At 45.4% G+C, this 9,463-nt stretch overlaps 1 long non-coding RNA gene across 1 annotated transcript; it reads left to right on the top strand.

Moving 5' to 3' along the window:
- Positions 1-5,677: 5,677 nt before the first annotated feature.
- LOC115248685 (uncharacterized) lies at positions 5,678-7,995 on the top strand. The gene is made up of 3 exons (XR_003887462.1): positions 5,678-5,710; positions 7,730-7,795; positions 7,956-7,995. It is a non-coding gene; the product is annotated as an uncharacterized lncRNA (long non-coding RNA).
- Positions 7,996-9,463: the final 1,468 nt, after the last annotated feature.

Genomic DNA, 9,463 nt, shown 5'->3' with positions numbered 1-9,463 from the left:
AAAAAGTGTTACTTAACCGATGTGTGAATACAGTAAATGTTCTGCCTAGTCCTGTGTCTTCCACAGATTCCACCCCCCAGGAACCCATTCAACCGGGCGACTACGTGTGGGTGAAGAAGTTTGTGCGGAAGAGGTGGAACACGCCTAGATGGGAAGGTCCTTATCAAGTACAGCTGACCACAAAGACTGCGGTTCGAGTGGACGGGAAACTGTCGTGGATACACCTTTCACATTGTAAAAAACAGAAAATTCTTCCAGGTGAAGGCGAGGGAGCAGTGGCGGACTCTCCGTAAACGGCTGACGGCCTGTATAGGTCCAGCAACGGCTGAACCCCGTCGGAACCTGTGAAGAAGATCTAAAAGGAAATGAAGTTGTTCTTCCTAATTGTGGTGAGTGCTGTGACGGTGGGACTCGTGAGTTTTGGTCTTTGGAACTTCCGACAGGAGGGAGGTAATCAGGGACAGAAAGGTGCTCTGAGACAGGATGAGAGCTACGCGCGCGCTAAACGCACCGTAGTTAGCCACTTAGAACATTCGTGGTTAGAACAAAATCCAGAATCCTCACACACTTACAGTTTGAATACATGTGTGGCGCTATGCTAATTTCACAGCTCGGACACAGAATCATTCTCGTTGTTATGTTTGTTCTATGCTACCAGTTTCTGTGCATACACCGCGAGTACTGCTGAACCAATGACAGGGAGTGAGGACAGTGCTTCGTCCATATAGGGCTAAGCCGTGACACGAACTTCACACTCAAGTTGTTGGATGGAACGTGGTTCGCTCGCAGCAACTGCACCCAAGAGCCACTACGGACAATGACAGGGAAAGCCAATAGATTCAGATTCCCTGTGCTAGGTGCGATAAATCACACATACTGTTATGCACGGAGTGGTGGTAGAGATTGGGGTCATTACACAAGGATGTATGTAAAGTTGTTTATACGTCATGCGCACTGGGTCAGTCGTGATGTGAGGTTTGATACTTCAACTAATCGGCCTTATCGGAAAACATGTCTACAGCAAAATAAAAGTTCCGAACAGTGAACAGGAGTGTATTGATGACCCCCGGTACTTATGTGGTTTATTTACCTTAGATGAAGCAACGCAGAGGTGTCCAGAAGGTTATAACTGTACATGTAACTATCCCGCTTTCGCGCCAGGAGACAAAGGCACGCAATTAGTGAATAAGGGATGGTGGTTATGTGGACACAATGCGTATGCAGACCTACCAGCAAACTGGTCAGGAGTGCGTGCTCCAGTACATCTCAAGGATCACACAGTCATAATTTATGCTGCTAATGCTAGCTCTGCACCACAGTTGCGTTCCAGGAGTGATTTGAATGACTACGAGTTCAAACCACGACTCAGTGTGGGGCACAGATGTACCACAAGAGTTTAAGCATTGGCCAACCGGAAATAAAGTGATCATGACACTCTTTCCGTGGCTAGGAATAGGAAAGAACATATTGAGATTGGAAACAGTTGATTACAGGTTGAAAGTATTTACTAATTTGACAAAAGTTGCTCTCACAGGAGTCAAGGAAGAAATGACAGCGCTAAGACTGATGACCATGCAGAATAGGATGGCCTTAGATCTCATAACGGCCCCCCAGGGAGGAGTTTGTGCAATGGTAGGAGATTACTGTTGTACGTTCATCCCAGAGAATGATGCGGACGGTCACCTGATAGATAGCGCATTGAAAAATTTAACTAAACTACAGAAAGCTATGATTGATGATGGTAGTCCCCCACCAGACTGGCTTACAGGAATGTTGTCAAGGTGGAGGGAACTGTTGTTCAAGATAGGAATGATGATAGGGATAGTGCTGCTAGTATTAGCCATACTAGCTTGCTGTGTAGTACCTCTTGTTCGGGGTTGCATTGGCCGGCTCGTGGGATCAGCTGTTACTAGTACTTTGCTGCAGGTGGAAGAACAATCTCTACTGAACGACGATGAAGAGGAATCAGAAGAAGAATGGACAAATGTGATGCAAGGTGTAAATGAAATGTTTAAGATGTCTTAAGCTGTACACATGTTGAACTCTGAGTGTAAGAAATGTTTCTAGGAAAATGACGTAATGCATTTAAATTTCATGAAATGAAAAGATGTAATACTGACAATGAGAATCTAGACGCATTTAACGATAAACAGGAGGGAAATGTGAGAAGAATTATTGTGTTGTTATCGTTTCAATGCTATAGTGAGTATAGTAAGTAGATTTAAGGAATGTTTAAGAAAAGGAATGTATGAGTGTTTGAACCAAGTGTTGATGCTGTTAGGTACCCAGCACTGAGAGGTACCATGTTCAAGGACACGGAGAAGTCGGAGAAGGAATCATGAGGTCAGGTTGACATAAATCTTGTGTGCACCAAACAAAAGAGGAGAGCGAGCAGCAGACTGACGGAGTTGAGAGAGGAAGCTTGAACTGCTCGTCAGCTCTCCCTTGCAAGGCCTCTTGTTGTCTGTGTGGTTGATCTGAGTCTAGTAAACGAACAGCGCGGGTGACCAAACATCACCCTCACAGAGGACCACAGCTATCTCACAGCTAATTTTAATAAATCCTAATTTAAGATGGCTCATGGAGGTCCACAAATCTCTGAGTTCCAGTGACACCCAATCTTTGACTGTATTGGCTTCAGCAACCATAGGTCCCAAGGCCTTAGCCTGTCCTCCCATCGCTACGGCTAGTGTGATGTGTGGTGCTGAATCAGTACCCATCTTGTAATGTTGGAGTTGTTCTGGTGTAAGATGCACTGGTGTGACCACACCCTGCGGTCCAGGACGATGCCAGATACAGACACCACCCAATGCTGCCCATCCAGACTAGAGTTGAACCATTCTTGATATGTCAGGTCATTATCTTTATCATAAAAAGCGTCACATGTGGGGGGTCTGGAGGTGGCGAACAGGCCCAAAACTCCCTGATGAGGGGGCCCCACGTGCGAAACGCAGCCATGAGCGGGTTGTCCACAGGTCCCGTAAGAAGTCCCCAATAAATGTCAGCAGTGAGGAGGTCCCCGGGGTTTTCTGTGCCCAGCCACAGAAGAGTCTGAGTGTGTGCAGCCTTGTCGGAGCAGTGGAAGGATTCGCCATTGCGGAAGGTGATGACGGTCCCCCCGCCTTGATCAATGTCAATGTTGCAGCCCAAAAGTGTGAAAATGTCTCGCCCCAGAAGGTTAACAGGACAATCAGGACCATAGAGAAACGTGTGGCTGAAAGATTGTGCTCCTATTCGAACATCCAATGGGGCAGTTCGTTGCATGTACAGGCGTCAGCCTTCCACTCCCCTTAGTGGCACCTGCTCCGATGACAATGGCGGATCAGTTCCATGTTGCAGTGCAGACCATGTTGCACCCGTGTCCACTAGAAACAGTTTTTCAACACCATCCACCATCAGAGGAAGGAGGGGCTCGGCCAGGTTCCCTCCAGTGCCAGCTGGACCCCTCTACGGTACATTCCTCGTCCTTGAGGCGGGCCCCATCTGGGCTCGCCCCCATTTTGAGTCTCTTGGACCCCTCTTCCGGGACCTCTCCGAGCCCTGCAGTCCCTCGCCCAGTGTCCGAACCTACCGCAGTTGCCACACCTGTCACCCGGCGTGGACCCCTCCGCACACCCCATCGTCCCCCACGGTTCTGTCCCCATTGATTAATTGAGGGTGTGGCCTGATGTGTCATCCCCTGAAAAGCCGCCATTGGCGAGGCCTGAGCTCCTCCTGAGTTCTTTTTGCTTGTTTGTTTAACCTGTTCTAGCTGAATGTGTACCAAGCTGTTAGCTGCTGCTTGTTGTGATTGTGCTTGTTGGTGTATTTTCTCCCAGTGTTTCTGTAGCAGGGTGACGAGACACTGTGACCACTGGGACCATGGTGATCTAGCCATTAAAGGATTATCTAAAAGTTTTTCTTTTACTGGTGGTGGAACATTATTCAATAGTTTATCTTTGAGCATCACCATCGTGGGAGTATTATCAACTGGGGGCTCCCCGTCATCTGTACCCATTTCTGGCGAGCCTCGTGTAACCAAGTCTCTGGACTCACAGAACCATCATCCTTCCAGCGATGGAAAAATCTTCGATAGCCGCCACGCTAATTGGGAAGTGTAATCTCAGTGCATCACAGAAAGCGCCGATGTGGTCTGCAAATGGTGTAGTGTCTGGGCTCTGTTTCCCCCGTACTGAGGTGCCTGCCAGCTGCTCCACCCCGGCCAGCTTTTCTAATCCAACACATGCAGCTACAACCATGCGGCCATCCCCCATGCTAAGGGCACGCCCATTGTCAGTGCCTTGAAGGCTGCTATCCACGGTGCTGCTCCATTGGGAAGCGAGGGCAGCTCCAGCCTCAGGGCTGATCAATCCTGCAGTTTCCATGGTTTATACTGCGGGGCTCCCCCGCCTTGACTGGCCACCAGGGGGTATTGTCCTCCCACAGCTTCCTCCACTCGGGACCTGGTTACAGGTCCACCTCCCTGGGTGGGGGGGGCTGGAGTTTCTGATTGACTCGTGGCCCCGCCCTGTGGGGGGTTTCCCCACATGCGTTGGGGCCGCCTGCTGTGGAGGCGGCTCCCAGTTGAGCGTCAGCCCGTCACATGCCTTCACTCCGCCTCCAGTGCCTTCTTCCTCATCCTCACTCTCTTCCTCATCCTTACGTTTACGCCTGCCTTTCTTCCGTGCCTTAGCTCCACCCTCGTCTCGGGCCTTCACCAACATGTTCTCAATTCTCACTATCCATCCGACGATTCATGTCGTCCGATGCACTCTTCTGGTTTTTTTGTTCCTCTATCATGCTCCGCTGCGCAGCCAACCATCCATCGTCCTGTCCGCCCTCCTGTGTCGGACAGGACGAACGGGTTAACTGAAGACAAAGGTTGTTCAAACTCTCCCACTGTCAGCCATAATTCAGACCGCTCCTCCAGAACCAAGAAAACGTCTACAAATTTGGACCAATCTGTCCAAAAGCCAGGACCAACGTCCTCCAAACCCAGACCAAGCTGTCCAGAACCAAATTCGGACCAATCTGTCCGTAAACCAAGACCAATCTGTGGTTACTTCTCGGTCAAAACGGCCAAATGCCTCTCTTTACTCGTTTATTTTTTAAAATTTCAACGATCAACACAGTTCACTTGACATCATTCAGCACTTTCGATTTAACAGGCAGTGATTACCTCTTTAGTCAGGCGCCTTTTTCCGGATGATGCCAAGGACCGGTCGATCTGGGCCTTCGACGTGCGCGCCCGTCCTACTCTCCTCTGGAGCAGATCACGTCGGGGTCACCAAATTGTCGTCGAAATCTTCAGAAGTGTACTCAGACAGGCGCACGACCCTTCTCACATTTATCCATGAAACTACTCTACTTTAATTAAAATAGCTATAGCATAAAAGGCAATTCGCGATATTTTACAACAAACTACATCAAAATTTGACAAAATAATGAAAGAAAATAATTTTTTAAAGTCTGCTAGAATACTTACAAATTTATTACTGAACTGTTACAAACCAAAGGTGGTTCTTTAAAAATAAAACCTTCATGAGTTTGTCAATACTTGTAGTTTTCTTAGAAAACTCCCTCTATGTTTCAGGAAGTGGCGTAGGAGAATATTAGGAATGTCAGTGGATAAAGAAAGTACATATAATTCCTACTAGAGCAGACATATCATACATTACATTTTGCTTCGACCGATTCAGGGTGTTAATCGCGGGCAAATAACCAATGTAAGGTAAACAGTTAATATTTTTGGATTAGTGCATGCTTGGAATTTGACTTTGCACTTGCTAGCAGCTAGTCAAACAGTTTATTCTATCGTTGATTGTAAAAGAAATATACATAATAGTAATTATATTCTACAGTTGTGTTTGTGACGGTGAGGCCATGCTAGTGCTAATAATCGGCGGAGTCCTGTTTTTTTTTTAATATGGATTATTTCTCCTTGTTGTTATCGAGTGATTAGAATTCCCGAGTATTCAATTTTAAAGAAGTTTAAATAAAAGTGAAACCAACACACACGCACCCACGAACATTGAGAAGACAGGAAGTGACGCAATACGTTACCCAACGGAAGCAGGCCCGACCCTGCTTAGCTTCCCACTAAAGTTGTACATATAAAATAATCACCATCTGAGTTTAATCGGTGCTGAAGGCACACGATAGAGAAGGGGGTACTGTCATTCAACAGACTAACTTCATGTTATCTTAAAGTCTTTTTGGATGGATGAAAAAGTGTTAAGGTTTCGGTTTTTACAGGACCCGAAAGCAGGCAAAACGCAGTGATAAAAAGTCCAAAACTAGTCTTTATTTAACAAAATCAAACTGGCAATCCTCCTGGACCGCAGGGAAGCACTCGTCCAGTCTTCCGGGGCGCACAAAGAGCTCCAGAGCGGACCCAACACAGGAGTCAAGTCCTGCGCGTTCTCTAGTCCAGCAGGGCGGCGTGGAGACCTCAAACGAGCTGGGCTGGGGTGGGGTGGGGGAAACACCCAAACTCTCCGACGGTAGGGCAGGCGCCCTCCCAGGCTTATCCGGGTGGGCGCAGTAGAAGTCTCGGAGGAGGCTGTTGTCCAGTATGAAACGGCGGGGGACCCACGATCGCGTACCCCTCCCAGTCGACCAGGAACTGGAACTCTCGTCCTCGGTGACGGACGTCCAGGATGCTCCGACTGTGTCAGCAGGCCCCCCATCTACAACACGGGGGGGAGGGACCAGATCCGACTCAGCGACCGGCTTCACCTTGGAGACATGGAAACTTTTATGTGACAACATGGGCTTTGCTTATCTGACTATCTTAACTAGGTTAACTAGTCTTGAATGATCCGAATTTGTTTGAAATCCTAAAGGGCAAGAATGGCATCAATTGGAAAAGATGAAAAGAGATGATTGTAAGATTTACTGTTTTCTATATAATATGTGTGGTCAAAGGCAGGTGAGGAAGATATAAATAAAGTAGTTTATCAGCCTACATAAAAAAGACCTTGTGAAGCCTCCAAAACCCCTAATTTTACTTATTCTTGAAGAGAAATCTGCTGTTGAGTTCACCAAGGGGAAGTATAGAATTACTCTGAAAGACAGAGACCCCATGATTCCTTTCAGCTTGAGTCCAGGGGTGAGGTCTCTGGAATCAGGTCGGATGAAGTCTGCAAAAAGGGAAAAGCTTCTGCAAAGAAGGTGATGGATTTAATCAAGGAACATGATGTTTCTGAGATTAAAGACAAATTCCTTCTTTGTCGAGGTGATCTGTGGCAGACTGAAAAATTAGTGACAGTGACCCTGCAACAATAAAAAAATTAACAGTTTTCATTTACAAAAGTAAAGCTAACAATATAATGAAGTTATTTTTTAATAAAATGTGTGTCCCAGAGGCAGAATTTGAATGTGCAAATAATGCCGTTAAGTGCTGCTGATCAAATGCTGAATAATCTACTGTGTTCAGTTTATTTATTAGTCTGATGTGTTATTAACTTTGAAAAATAGTTCTTGAACTATCTCTCATGAGACTGAATTGACTGTCATGATCTGCCTATAAATGACATCCAGAACCACAGCCAACTGGGAAACGGTTGAACCGAGCTTTACGTGGATCCACTTCCCATCTTTTTCTGAACCTTTTATTGTGTATTCAGGCTCTCCCTCCCCAAAATCCAGTGTTTCCTCTCACCTGTTTTGAACCATTTCTCTCCACATTCTGGTCTTTACCAGAACGTTACAAGTCAATTTTGTTTAAAGGTTAACTTGTATCTTACAGGAGGTGACCCACTGGTGCTCCAGGACTTATGGGATTCTAAAATCAAGATGTCTTCAAGTGATGAAGGTAATTTTTAAGTTTTGAAAACTATTGTACACCTCAGTTACATCAGTGTAGTGATGAAATAGTAAAGTATTGAAGTCAATATATAAAGTTGAATTTATTAGGTTTATTTTATTTTTCTTCTGTATATTAAGATCAAAGTTCTCTGTGTATTTTGTTTCAGTGGCAGCTGAACTCACACTTGTGTTAGTTGGTGACACCAATTCCATGAAGACAGGATCACAAAACATCTTATTTGACCATGACAAGCAAGCAAATGTGAGCAGATTTCAGAGGGACTGTACGACTTATGTGGTCGTCACATCTCAGTCATTAATCTGCTCGGTCACCAAAACAGTGAAACGTGTCAGTTGAATAAAGGCGTTCATGCCTTTATTTTACTGGTGTCCAACAGTCATCATGAAAGCTCTTATAGAGCAGGACGTCAGTGGTTAGAGAAAGCTTTTGGAGAGGAATCGTTGCCATATTTGCTGACAGTTGTGACTCACGAGTCTGATGAACAATGTAAAAGTGCGTTGACAAACCTGAAAAGAGACGATAGTTTTAATGACAAAAGATACCACACATGCAAAAAAGGTATGACAGACCAGAGAAATGGTGACACTGTTGGAAAAGGTAGACGTCATGGTCCAAGAAAATAATCCCAGCTGTTACACCCGACCCAAGTGTGAGGGAGCCCATGAAGAAGACAAGATCAAGTCCTCAGAGTTCCAGGGAAATGAACAAGGTAAGTTTGACAGAGAGAGAGAGAGAGAGATGAAATAAGTGTAAATTACTCAGTTACATTGAGCAGCAAAAACAATCCCTCCAGCAATGTAATTAAAACTAATCTGAAAACAATCTCAAATTTCACTGCAACATTTTAAGAGAGGAAATCCACATTTTGGACAGCAACAATCAGGTTGGACTGTTAATATTGAGACACTTCCCATTAAGGTAACTCAAAACGTTCGTTGAGTTTTGAAAATAAGCTGTGGCTTGAATCTCCTGCAAAGGTCACTGTTTACACATGTATTACATGGTAATAAAGTCAGTATCAACAAAGGGTCAGACTTCAGATGGTTCATCACGTTAAACTGTTCCTCTCTCATCTCGTTCTGACTTTGTAATAATCACATTTAATATGTTTCAGATTCTTTACATCCAGCTATGGATGAAACCAGGAGAAAGGTAAAAAAAAAAACCCTCTAAATTCAGACACAGGAACAGTTCATTCGCATTCTGCAGTATTGTGCTACCTCGGGCTTCACAACATGCACAATTCTCTGCTTATTTGTAGCAGTTTGCCCAAGTCGTCTGATGAGTCTACTATGAAGAGACGAGAAGCTGAATTCTCCAGTCTCCTGGGAAGACTTTGCCTTCAAGACAAGTACAGACAGAAGTTGACTCCTGCTGACTTCCTTAAAATACGTCCACCTCTGGAAACAGGAGCCCTGGCACATGTGAGAAGGATGTTGTTCTTATGTTTTCACAGAGGTTGATGTTGTTAGACTACACAGCCAGATATATTCCTATCACACAAGATGATCCAGATCCAGGACAGTCAGATCTTGTTCCACAGTCCAGCACTGTTGAGGCAGAAAAAGATGGTTTTTGCTGCATTTTCTTGGTGTTCCAGACAGTATTGAATCAAAAACAGCAAAGTGTGCATCCCATGGACATACAAATGGC

Source organism: Takifugu rubripes, unplaced genomic scaffold, assembly GCF_901000725.2.
Source record: "Takifugu rubripes unplaced genomic scaffold, fTakRub1.2, whole genome shotgun sequence".
NCBI classification, from domain to species: Eukaryota; Metazoa; Chordata; class Actinopteri; order Tetraodontiformes; family Tetraodontidae; genus Takifugu; species Takifugu rubripes.
Note: the sequence above shows the minus strand (reverse complement) of the source record. Positions and strands in the feature narration are given on the sequence as shown.